Source organism: Homarus americanus, unplaced genomic scaffold (genome assembly GCF_018991925.1).
Source record: "Homarus americanus isolate GMGI-L3 unplaced genomic scaffold, GMGI_Hamer_2.0 scaffold27339, whole genome shotgun sequence".
In the NCBI taxonomy this organism is placed as follows: Eukaryota; Metazoa; Arthropoda; class Malacostraca; order Decapoda; family Nephropidae; genus Homarus; species Homarus americanus.
Window position 1 is genome coordinate 545,760 of NW_024717738.1, and position 13,113 is coordinate 558,872.

Below are 13,113 nucleotides of genomic sequence, written 5' to 3' on the forward strand. Positions count from 1 at the left end.
TACGCCTGTGCCTTATTTTAGTCATGAAATTTAATTAAACAAATACGTAAGCGCGTCAGGCATCTACTTTACGTGTGTGTGTGTGTGTGTGTGTGTGTGTGTGTGTGTGTGTGTCAAGATATTGTGCAGTAACATACATCTCCTTATATATGTTTAGCCTCAATTAAAGAAATACAGAGAAACCTTTAGTTTATTGTTGGTAATATAAAGGGATATAAAAATACCATCTAGTTGGTATAATTACACAGAGGGAATCTATTGATTACCAAGAACTCTGTAATTAACTCTATGACGACACAATAATTACCAAAAATAAAAGTTTATCGTGGGTTATTATAACAAATGTTATTGTTCCCTGACATGGAATATTAGTCCATATAAAGTAGCCTCCCTGCCACCAGACCCTAACCGTGAGTAAATATTTATCCAAACAAACCACAACAGATTATAATAAGAAGCGAAAAACTTACACCAAATTATAGGAAGACTAATGTTACTGAGAGATACCTAATGTGATTTCGGTAAAGAAGCCGAGGGAGAACAATGAAATCCGCCAGGGTCAAGATCCTCAATGTTGATGATGAGCACAATTACTTGCGTCTTGGAAAAAGTTAGTAACTCCCTGAGTGTACTGTCTCCCCTCCCGAGTATACATTCCGTGACCCTCTTCGTTGGTACGAGGAACAGTGTCCTTTAAGTATTATAAGTTTGACGGTGGGCGGGAGGGACGAGCACTTTGAAGGATGGTCTTACGTCTTTGAGTCGAGTCTGTGTTGCGGTTTTCATCGACCTTCATCCTCTCACCGCCCCCCCTTCAAGTGCAGTTGTTGTTAAGGGTAGCAGGTGATGGACTGTGTGTACGACGTGTTGTTAAGAGCAATAGGGTTAATATAAGGAACAGTAGGATATGAATCAAACTGGGATATTGGACTCACAAAAGACAATCTCTTGGACGAGCAAAAAGGGTCACCGCGTCAAACATTTACCTGAACTCAGACCAACACAAACGCCACCACATCACAAAAAAGCAGGAGATAATTTTTACTCCCCTAACTTAAGCAATGCAGAGGTGGCATAAATTTACTTAAACACTGTAATCGAGCTGTTTGAGATGCTAAGAAGACCGGAGTTAACTGAGACTTGACCTCCAAGGCAAAAATCTTATCATTCGGGGAAATCTCTTTTATATGTATCCAAGAATAAAACTTCTAAGCTAATCCCGGGATAATTAAGCAACTCATTAACGCCCTAATACAACACCCACGTATGATCCTTAATAAAAAGTATTACATTAAATCAAGTCTCATGAAATCAATTCAATTCTCTTTGCACTACTATATGAAAATTCCTTGTTGCATGTGTCACAGTGCTGGTCTTAATTCGTAAGATTATTTATGTTTCCAACACTTGTGCAGAGAGAGATTTGTAACTTCACAGGACTAATTCAATAGAACATAAAATTTTCCGATAAATAAGTTTTAACACCCACCCCACGACACTGATGCTACTAACAACGACCACTCCATTATTCCTGCAGCCAATACTTTCATCAAGGTGTATACTGTACTGATGAGTCTCTCTTTGTACGATTTCCCATAAAGTCTCCAGCATAAAATACACTTTTTGTTTTTCTAAGTACAAATACTTGGATTACTTAAGTGCATAATTCTACCCGTTTCATAATTTTTTGGGGGGGACTTTTCATAAGTTATCCTCACTTGGAACTAAAACAGTGTTCATGGGAGGGTGTGCGTGTTTGTAATCCAAAATACAGTAAATTTTTTCAATATTTTTTTTATCTACACTTCTAAAAGTCTCATTCAGAAATATTCACACCCGGTAAAAGTAGAAATAAAAGTCCATTAGTAATAAGTTAAGGGAGGAATGGAAATATTTTTCACAGTAATAGGTTTTCGATATTTTGCTAATTGACTTTAATGGGATGAGGATTTTAATGAGAATAATATTTGCACACTGCAGTGGGTTCAGATTAACGCCAGGAAGATTACCATATTGACGGCTTAGGTTAGGTTTGATGGATTCGGAACATATTAATATGTAATCAGTCTACCTGTTTATCTATCAATATTCGTCTATGCAAAAACTCACATATACAGTACAGTCATATCACAGACCAACACACAGTCACCCGAACATTCAGACATAAACACAGAGTATATCTGGATTACACTAAATAAGGATAATTAATTATTGATTAACGATAAATTTTTTTCTTCTCATTTTTGGAATTTCTGACTTGCTAGAGACTATCACAAGCGCTAACAAAATTAATATAAATAAACAGCTTCATATATATAACCTAAAGAAACCTAACCTAACCTAACTTAACTTAACCTAACCTAACCTAACCAGAGCAAAGTTCATCCTATCTGCATTAACTTCCATTATGTTGCAGCAATAAAAGCAAAAAATTATCCCGATTAAGCCAAAAACGTCAGTTGCTTTTTAAAGAATTAACGGCGAGTATTACTGTTTAGCGTCACATACGAGTATATATACAATTATACAGTATATATTTTAGAGTGATAACTGGATATGCATTTGCACATCCATTTTACATTGCCAGGCAGGGATTAAACGTGGGCAACCCTTTCCCTCATGCTGGGAGCCTAGGGTAGTGTGTGTGTGTGTGTGTGTGTACTTTTTTATATACGTTTTAGCGTGTGTAAACTTATGATTGTATAAGTGAGTGTATGAAGATGTAAGTGTGAGGTCGTATGTATGTTCAGACAATGTAGTATATACACTGGTACACAATCGTGGTGGTAACTTTATCATCTCTTGTGGAAACAGTGTGTCATCGCCAGTGTTCATGCTCTTGTTGTCTGTTAACTTTAATAATAAATCTTATATCGTTTCTCTTTATGCTGTCATTAGATAATTATGTTCTAGGGAGAAATAAAGAATATTGGAAGTCTATTAAAGTGATTCATTTTAGCAGAACAGTAGATCTCTTACGGGGCACACAAGTTGAACAAGTTTTTACAGGGTATTTTAGTAAGTCTTATCGGCTTATATATTTACATTTTCTAGTTGATAAATAAAGAATTCTGTTCAATATTTCAGGTGTATGATACTGGGAAGCACAATGTGTGTCGTCTCAACACAGTGTTAATATTTTTAATAATTTAAAAGTGTAGAGAAATGTTGTCTATATGAGGCTTCATTAAGGTTTTCTTATTTTGTTTTGTTGCTTTACTCAAACACCACACAGTACAAACATTGTCAAAATTGGATTCTTCAATTACATGGAATTAATTAGTATAAGCTTATTTTACTCTACAGATTTAAGGAATATTGTCATTGTTTGTAACTATCCAATTTAACAGTTAGTATACAAATTATTGAACTGCCTCAATAAACATTTAGGGATAAAGTAAACATATTTCAGCTGCCTCAGCAATTGCAAGTATGGTTTCATTGAATAACAATCTTCAGGTATTCTCCTCAGTGACTTAAGTCCACTGTATAAACCTAAGTTAGATAACACATGTCAGAAATTAAAGGTTATAATAAAATTACTCTTAAACAATGGAAGGTTCTCCCCCGTGGATGTCCTCAAACCATCTATTACAAAGAAGATTGGCTGAGATGTAATCGCACGCGTGAAGACCTCACACCGAGTGGTGTCTGGCCGAGTAGGGGAAGTTGTGTGACAATACTATTAACGGCGATGGTGAAGACGGCCTTTACTGGTGTGTCTAATGCATACACAAATGCTGTACAAACACACATACACACAACCACACACACACACACACACGCGCACAGATAAGTAGGAGAGTGTCAGATTAAGCTTTGTCGGGTTAGGAAGGGGAAGGATCGGGATAAGTTCCTGGAAAGATTGTTCTACCCTAAAATAAGACGGAAGGTAATATTTGGGGATGTTTTCAACGTTTCTGCTTTATGAGGTTCGGTTAGGTTAGGTTAGGTAACGACTTAAAAAAATCTTCATCAAATTAAATGAATCTTAGTCAGTAGAGCATGTCTAGAGTGAAATGTAATGAAATTTTGGTTACAAACAGAATTACCTGTAAGTTTGACGTAACAATACAACTTTTTGACACAGGTTTTGTTATAACACAGAGGAGGACTGAGGCGTGAGTGAGGGGAGAGAGAAAGGAAGTATTGTGATAAGAACTGCTACTATGGTGATGTATTACCTGCCCTTCATACTGTTAATTGTGGAGGTAAACTACAAACTGTATGGCCTCTCTCTCCCTATGTTCACAACAACCTCACCCTTCCTCTCCTTCCGCCGCACCACTAATGAGTCACCTAAATGTTTCGAAGTATTTTCAGTGTAAGATGACGTTTTTTATTACAGCTGAAGTATCGAATACCTGCAACGCCTCCACAGACTGTTATAAAATCTCAACGAGATACAAAGAAAAGGGTCCGCTTCTCTGAAGTGTTGGACTTTTTCATTTTTTTTCCGAATACTAATTAGATTTGATAATAAATGAGCATAAATAGAATAAATGTAACAGGATGGAATATATATAATTATATAGTATTAGTACGGAGATACGGTCAAGTAGCTCACTTAAATAATCCCAAAAGTATTATTCCCAAGAGTTGTTAAAACACTTGTATTAATGCATAACTAAAACAAAAGTTAAATACAATTTACGTCTAATTGCCACTTAAATTATAAAGAATGGCTCTCAGAATTATATTTCAAGATAATGAAGAGTCGTTGTTGTGAGAGTTGTCACAAGGAAAACGAAACAGCTCTGCTGTAAAAATATTCCTTGACGTTGTGATACAAAACAAACTGATTTCTGTATTTCAGTGTGTGTCCAGACGAGTACAGTATGTCTACACGAGCGGTGATAAATGGGCTGTTACATTTCAGTGGTAGTTGTAGTTCTTTTGTTTTTACTTTATCTAAGGATCGTTCTCTTACTGTAGTGTCCGCGTCAAGCTCACAGTGAAAATGGAATAGAAATAATTATTCCTGAACGAAATCAAAACTAATAAAAAAGAAAATATATTCTCTAACTTTCAACACACACACACACACACACACACATTAATTCTGTTTGTCGTTCAATTAAAATCTTTGTCAACAGTGTAGTTAATCCCCATAACAATATTAATGAATGTGAAACTTACAACAAATCTTTTTTGGAATAAATAAATTGACACACCATTAACAAATAAAGAAAACATTAATGTTTTTTTTCAATTTGAAATTCAATGAATCATATTCGACAGTGCCTTTGTGATTACTTTATTGAGATGAGAAAGCCAGACTTGTGGCTCACGGTAGCAACATCGTCTGAGAGATAAACAAATATATGAACTTTCCTGGTGTTGGCTGAGCTGTGCGGCCCAGGTAACTCCCAGCAGCACCAGACCAACTGAGAGATGACGCTGGTGAGGAAGGTTACATCAACCAGTTGCTTCAGTAAAGTGATCACATTATGCCAATCATCACCCAGTCCGCAGGTCAACTTTGTTCTCTAAGTCCCCTCATAAACGTTCAACATACCTTTTGTTCTAACTAATAGAACAACAATAACATCCCATCCACTGTACCAAAAGAATACATTTGTGCTTTACATGACTATAAAGTGAATTATGAACACTATGTAACTGCCACTGGTAGTTCAACCTCCCTAACTCTGCTCCATCAATTTTTGTTGTTCCTCCATACTTTAGTTATCAGTTTTATATATTTGGAATAATGGAATTTTACCACCAGAGTTTTTATATCTCTTTTACGTACAACCACTTCTTTATTTGACAAATCTAAATATTGTACGAGTATACTAATATTTGTTTGAAATATACGCAAATTTTGTCTTAATTATGAAATCATTACTTCATTATTTGGAACATTGTTGTCATTATATACCAAAGCTTCTTGTTGAGTTATCGAACGTGAGACTAAAATGAAAGATGTCAGCCACGCTCCCTACGCCCTGTTGTCGAGTTTCTCAACACCCAGGACCTCCAGCACCACCTACTGCTCTGAAACACTTCTGATCAAATTTTGCTTTGAATGATTCTATTGTTTAGATTCTGTTAAGCGAGTCACTGAACAAAACGTTGACAGAAGTTTTAGGGTAAGAGTCTCCACTGTAAACCTGTTGTCAGAAAGTAAACAAACTTTTTACCGAAAGTCTCTGCCATCAAGTCAAAGAGTGACGCAATGGCTTTGAGTCCCACAGTGATGCAGTTGTTGTTTCCTCTGGGTTTGTCTGAGAGTGACATCAAACATTCCCTACGGCCTGTAGTCAAGGGGTTAAGTCATCGTACTCAAGTAGCTAATGAATTTGAGTGTATTATGTGTGTGCTTTATATCATATGAGGCTGGCATAAACTGCAGGTGTGCCAAGGCAGGTGTGTGTGTGTGTAGTATAACACATGTAGATGTTGTTGAGGAATGTGTGTCGAGATAGACGTGTATTTTTCACCAATGTGTGAGGGTCGCGGGGGGTGTGTGGCTTTGTTGTCAAGCCTTGTGATGTAAATATAACACCACACAACGCTACCACGCCTGCATCACACGCCGCTACCACGCCTGCATCACACGCCGCTACCACGCCTGCATCACACACTACTACCACGCCTCCACCACACGTCACTAACACACTTCCACCACATACCATTCCCACACTCCGCTTCACACCATTTCCACCCCATCTATGTGCCACCATCACACATAGATGTATCGATAGCTAGTGACCTGTCTTCAGAGAGGAACACTATAGGAGGAGCATTATATCGGGGACATTTGCTTTCCTCTAAAAGCTCTAGGTACTCAAACAGTTCAAAGCACCACCAGAACAATTTATGAAATCCTATCGCACTTATACTTGACCTCCAGCATTTCCATCCCAGGTTTACAGTGGACCGGCCCAAGCTATCTGAGAAGACCCAACGCAGAGCCATAAAAATTCCCATAACCTAAAGCAGCGACTACCAAGAGGCTCATGCAGCAAACGGACCTTCATACACTTGAACAAACGAGAAGCGAGTTGTACCCAAAATTCCAACGAAGACTCTTGAGCAGATACAGTCGGCAGAAACCAGCTCCCGAGCCAACGAGGTAAGTGGCAGACAAACAGAGAATCTTGCAGATTGTAGTCAATCCGCTGCATCTTAAGAAGCTGTGCATTAACTTATATTAACCCCCCCTGTTAAACTCAAGCATCCTATAACTTACTGTTATTATCCAGGCGTAGGTTTTGATCAATACACATTGTGGGTCTTTTATACAGTAAACTTTGTATTTTTGTTAATTTTACTCTGAATTGTAATATACTTTTTTCACGTTAAACTTCTTCTGTAAACAGATTGTAAACATGAGCTTACTGTATCAATACGCAGCCACGTATATATTTTTTTTTCTACCATATAAACCATCACGTGTGTTTGTTGTCTGTCTCTCTGTGCCTCCACTTTACCCCACAGCTACGACCTCTACCACACGACGAAACTTTGGCACCATTACAGACCACCATTACTCCTCCATCGCGTAAACTGCTTTAGTAATACAGAGCAATAATTATGATACCACCACTACCACGCCTCCACCACATACCACTACCACACCTCCACCACATACCTTTACCACACCTCCATTACATACCACTACCACACCTCCATCACATACCACTTCACACCTCGATCGATACCACTACCACCACCTCGATCACATACCACTACCACCCTCCACCACATACCACCACTACCACACCTCCACCACATACCACTACCACACCTCCACCACATACAACTACACACCACCACATACAACTACACCACCACATACACTACCAGTCTACCACACCGCCACCACATACCACTACCACACCTCGATAAAATACCACCACACCTCCACCACATACCACTACCACACCTTCACCCATACCACTACCACACTCCACCACATACCACTACACACCCACCACATACCACTATCACACCTCCACCACATACCACTACCACACCTCCACCACATACAACTACACACCACCACATACCACTACCAGTCTACCACACCGCCACCACATACCACTACCAGTCTACCACACCGCCACCACATACCACTACCATACCCACCACATACCACTACCACACCTCGATCACATACACCACTACCACACCTCCACCACATACAACTACACACCACCACATACCACTACCAGTCTACCACACCTCCACCATACACCACACCACACCTCCACCACATGCCACTACCACACCTCTACCACATACCACCACACCTCCACCACATACCACTACACACCTTTACCACATACCACTACACACCTCCATCACACACTACTACCACACCTCCAGCACATACCACTACCACACCTCCACCACATACCACTACCACACCTCCACCACATACCATTACCACCTCCACCACATACCGCCACACACACCTCCAACACATACCACTACCACACCTCCACCACATACCACACCCACCACATACCATTACCACACCTCCACCACATACCACTACCACATCTCCACCACACACCACACCTCCACCACACACCACACCTTCACACATACCACTACCACACCTCCACCACATACCACCACACACCTCAGCACATACCACTACCACACCTCCGCCACATACCACTTCCACACCTCCACCACATACCACTCCAACACCTCCACCATATACCACTACCACACCTCCACCACATACCACTCCCACACCTCCACCACATACCACTACCACACCTCCACCATATACCACTACTACACCTCCACCACATACCACTACCACACCTCCACCACATACCACTACACACCTCCTCTACAGTATACAACTAAAATTTTGTAGACACATTTAGTTTTCCATCTTCACTGAAGCATCACTGGTCAGCTTTACTGTTGATTACTTACACACTGCAGGTCACAGGTCCCAACATCCTTATACCCAGTAGCCAGAGGGAGGGTCTCTGTGGATCGTCTCTGTTGTAAAAGGCAGCTCCTAATTTTTCATTTATATGGACCCTTCCTCCCGAACATACCCAGCGCTGCCAACCTTCGGAGACATCACAGATATTTTCAGGAGACTTGTGTTTAATCTAACCTACCACATATGGGGGATGGGGGGAGGGGAGGGGCAATTTAAAGAGGAATACGGAAAAGAAATCGGCATTAAAGTATTTTCATATTTTATTTATATTTCTAAGATGAGTTTTACTTGGTTGAGTTTTGATGGGCTGAGCCAGATAGTAATTTAAGTGAATAATAAAAAATAAATAAAAAGGAAAATATTATATTATAGTTTATTTATTTATTTAAGGTTTTGTATGTGAGTAGTTATGGGATCGATTGTATCAATTTATTGTTATTTCATGTATAATATTGTACGGAAAAAAACATTTAAAGCAATAAAGTGCCATGAAATGGCCGGTTATTTTATTGTTTTAAGTAAATATTTGTGTTTTGATGAAGGTGAGCTATTGGAAAATCTTTCCATGACAGTTTTGTACCGTATATATAAGCCTTTAATACAGTAATTCCCTCCATCTATCAATATCAAGTCTACGGACTTGGCGCACCATCATTCAACTACTACAAATTAAGAGTTATCAAAGTCTTGGCATGTTTATTTGCATAATTTGCTAATTTAATACAAAACAAACAAAAATTAAAAATATATTGTAAAATCAAACTTACTGTCGTCATCTGCACGATGTCACAATAATAACCAGGTATTGTTGTAGGGACAAGTATTTTACTTTAATCACCACAATGGGCGAGTGGACACAACGCTCGCCTGCTAGTCTAAGGAAACTTGGTTGGCTCCAGGAGCTATGAACGGGTATCAAAGTTTACAGCTCCGGTAGTGGAGTGACAGTGCCGGCCTAGCGTACTGAAGGTTTAATATTCAGTGTACTTACTACTAATGAGCCGTACAGCTTATGGGACCCACTCATTCTCTATCAAGTTAAAAGCGTTTATCTCTGGAACTGGAGTTGGTCCAACCCTGACGAGATATCATCAACATACAGCACTAGTTCTTCAAGTTATTAAAGCACAATTGTCGGTTAATTGTGAGAAACATATACAGGAAGCTTGTACAAGCCATACTAAGAAGTATAAATAAAATTATTAACAAATATGTAATTAAATAATAATCATCAATTAGAAGTGGCAGAACTGTACCCGCCATATTGGACACGTCCAAGTGCCTCTACCAACAACTTCCCTTTGTGGCAACCAGCCAGCCTGGAGCAACAGCAGTCACAAACAAGTTTGTTTTGACAAACAAGCATAACGTCATCATTCATCAGCCCTCCCAGCCGGTGGACCCAGCAGAACCCAACCGTGTGACCCAAGTAGACCCATACCCAGGTCACACCCAAAACCTGTATGTGTGTATGCTCCTGACACACACACACACACCCTCCCAAGATGAGGAGCATCAGTGATGTCATCAACGTCATAGCAGACTATCTTAGAAACGTTATCTACAACGATCAACAACTTTGACCAAGTGAGGCAGCCCAGCTGATAGTACCAGTGGACGTATTGTATTTTGTAAGATCTTCTGAACTGTATTTGGTGTTTTGATATCTATAAATTATGTTCTCCGCCAAGCGACCAAAGATGTCAGAAGCAACACCTCTATGGCGCTCACTACCGACACACTGTGGCAGACATAACTCCCTACACTGGATATCTTAGAACTTTCTGAACTTGAAAGATAAACACAGGAATATCTTGGAAGACACTGACCCCAGCTGCACACACCCAAGTGGATGATACCGAGAACCCAACCACACACTCACGAGTTGGTGATGTCGTCTTATTATTGTCACCATTTCAGCTCTACTTACTGTAACATAATCGACTTTGGTTCCATGCCTCCCCCCTCCCCTTGCCTCCAATCACAAGCTGAGAGTCCTGGAGATGTGCTTGTCTCTAGAGTCTGTGATAGAAAACAGAAAACAAAATCGACAGGTTCAAGATGATGTAGTCACGTGTTTCCAAATTCCAGTAAAAAAAAATCTTCTTTGGATGTGGCCCTACGAACTGAGGATCCTGTGGCATCCATGGCAGATAACTAAGAAACGCCCTCCTCAACAAAAAATTATTTGCATATTCTAATTCAATCTGGACCAGGTCCTTTAGCAATCACAAGAAACACTGGAAAACATGTCATTTATATGAGGCTTCATGGTGCTACTGTGGAAAATGCCCTAAAAGTCTAATTAATAATTTAATACTGTCATTGACGAATTAAAAGTTACAGAAGTTCAATGAGTTAATGAAATACGCAAATCACAGTCTAGAAAATTACTGGATAAAAAAAAAATACCGAGTTACTTTATATCGCAAAGGTGATCCCGATCTTCAACGTGGGAAGTAACCGTGGCTTATTCAGTTAACGGAGACGTAACACTCTCGAACAAGTACGAAAACAATGTTATCTGATATACGTACAAAACTAACTTCGACAAACCTGAAGTGTGATGTGTTATGGTATTACGGTTCCTCAAGGAGCTGTTAATTTTCACCTACCTGGAAGAAAAAACAAATCGTATTAACCTTCCACACTGCTTTACTCCTATAAACATTTTCATAAAAGTTAAGGAAAAAATCGCGATATATATTGGGATGATCTCAAGATTGTGTTTGTTTAGATGGGAGATGATTAAGTAATGACTATGAACCTACAGTAGTTTCTGTAGAAGATTTATAACCAAATGGCAACAGATTGTGGGCCTATGATGTCATCATTAGTGGTTTAGATCTTCAGTCTCCCTGAAGGAAAACTGTATATATTATACATTGCTACATTTTTTCCTTCTTTATTAGATAATCTTCTATACATTTCAATAAACTTGTCTGAAAAAATTCCGCCTCGTCCCCCCACCCCTCAAAAAAAAAATAAATAAATAAAAAAAAAAATAGGTGACGTTCGCCCTAACTTTTACTAACAATTTACTTTTCAATGAAGAGAAACAACCATGATGCTAGCAATGGTTTTAGTTAACACCAAAAATTAATAACGATACTTGTCCATCTTCTCATAATAAGAGCAGCATAAGTTGTACTCACCTTGCACTGGTGGTAGAGGAACCCTTGGTTTCGCCCATCATGTTTTGGGCCATGGACCAATCCTGCCTGAAACAAAATTCATGAATGAGGACACAGTTCTGCTGTCATTACCCTAGTTATATACATCACTCACAAACCTACACGAACAATTATATGGTGCTGAGATTCTTATTCATTTAATTAGTGATATATTTACAACATTTTCTATAAAACGATTGATGCCAATTCTCGTATGTCTTTTTACCCCTCACAACCCTGCCCACTGTCAGCTTTCAGTTATCATTCTAGGCTATAAGGCTTTAATATACTCTATATGAGGCCATTGTTATGTTGATATTGATATAGTTTATTTTATCTGTTGTAAACAATTTCTCCCTTAGGTCTAGAGAAAATATTAGAAGAAATACAAAGGTTTTCAAATAATTTAATGCAATTTTCTCTGATGGTAATAATGGGCGGGAAAATGTCAAAGAAGAAATTTCCCTAGATGACCTTAACGATAATAATACGATTTTAAGTAGGTGTTGGCAACATCTAAATATTAACCTAACCCTACCCTACTCTAACCTAACCTAACCCAACCCAACTTAACCCCCAGAAATTATTATCAGATCAGAACTCACTAATAAAAATATAGTAAGAATGTAAACATCAAATTAAATAATGCATCGGCATGATAGTCGTCAATATTAGCCAACTCTCTCAATATATCCTCTACTATAAATTAGGTTAACATTCGTTTTATGGTTGATGTAAGATTTCCATATTTTGTTATTCTAGGATTATTAAAAAAAAAAACGATTATATTTCCTTCCTTGGGCAAATTAATATAATCGGAGATATCAGATTTGAGTAAAACACACCTAATTTACAGTAAATTAACCAAACGCTTTAGGATTTTTTCCTAAATACTTATTAAGATTCAATATAAAGTTCCGTAAATGGAAACTACAGAAAATTTACCCAAGATTATGTCTGAATCGTATTAAAAACAATTATTAAACCTATTATAAGGAAACATCTACAGTCCTTTCCTAA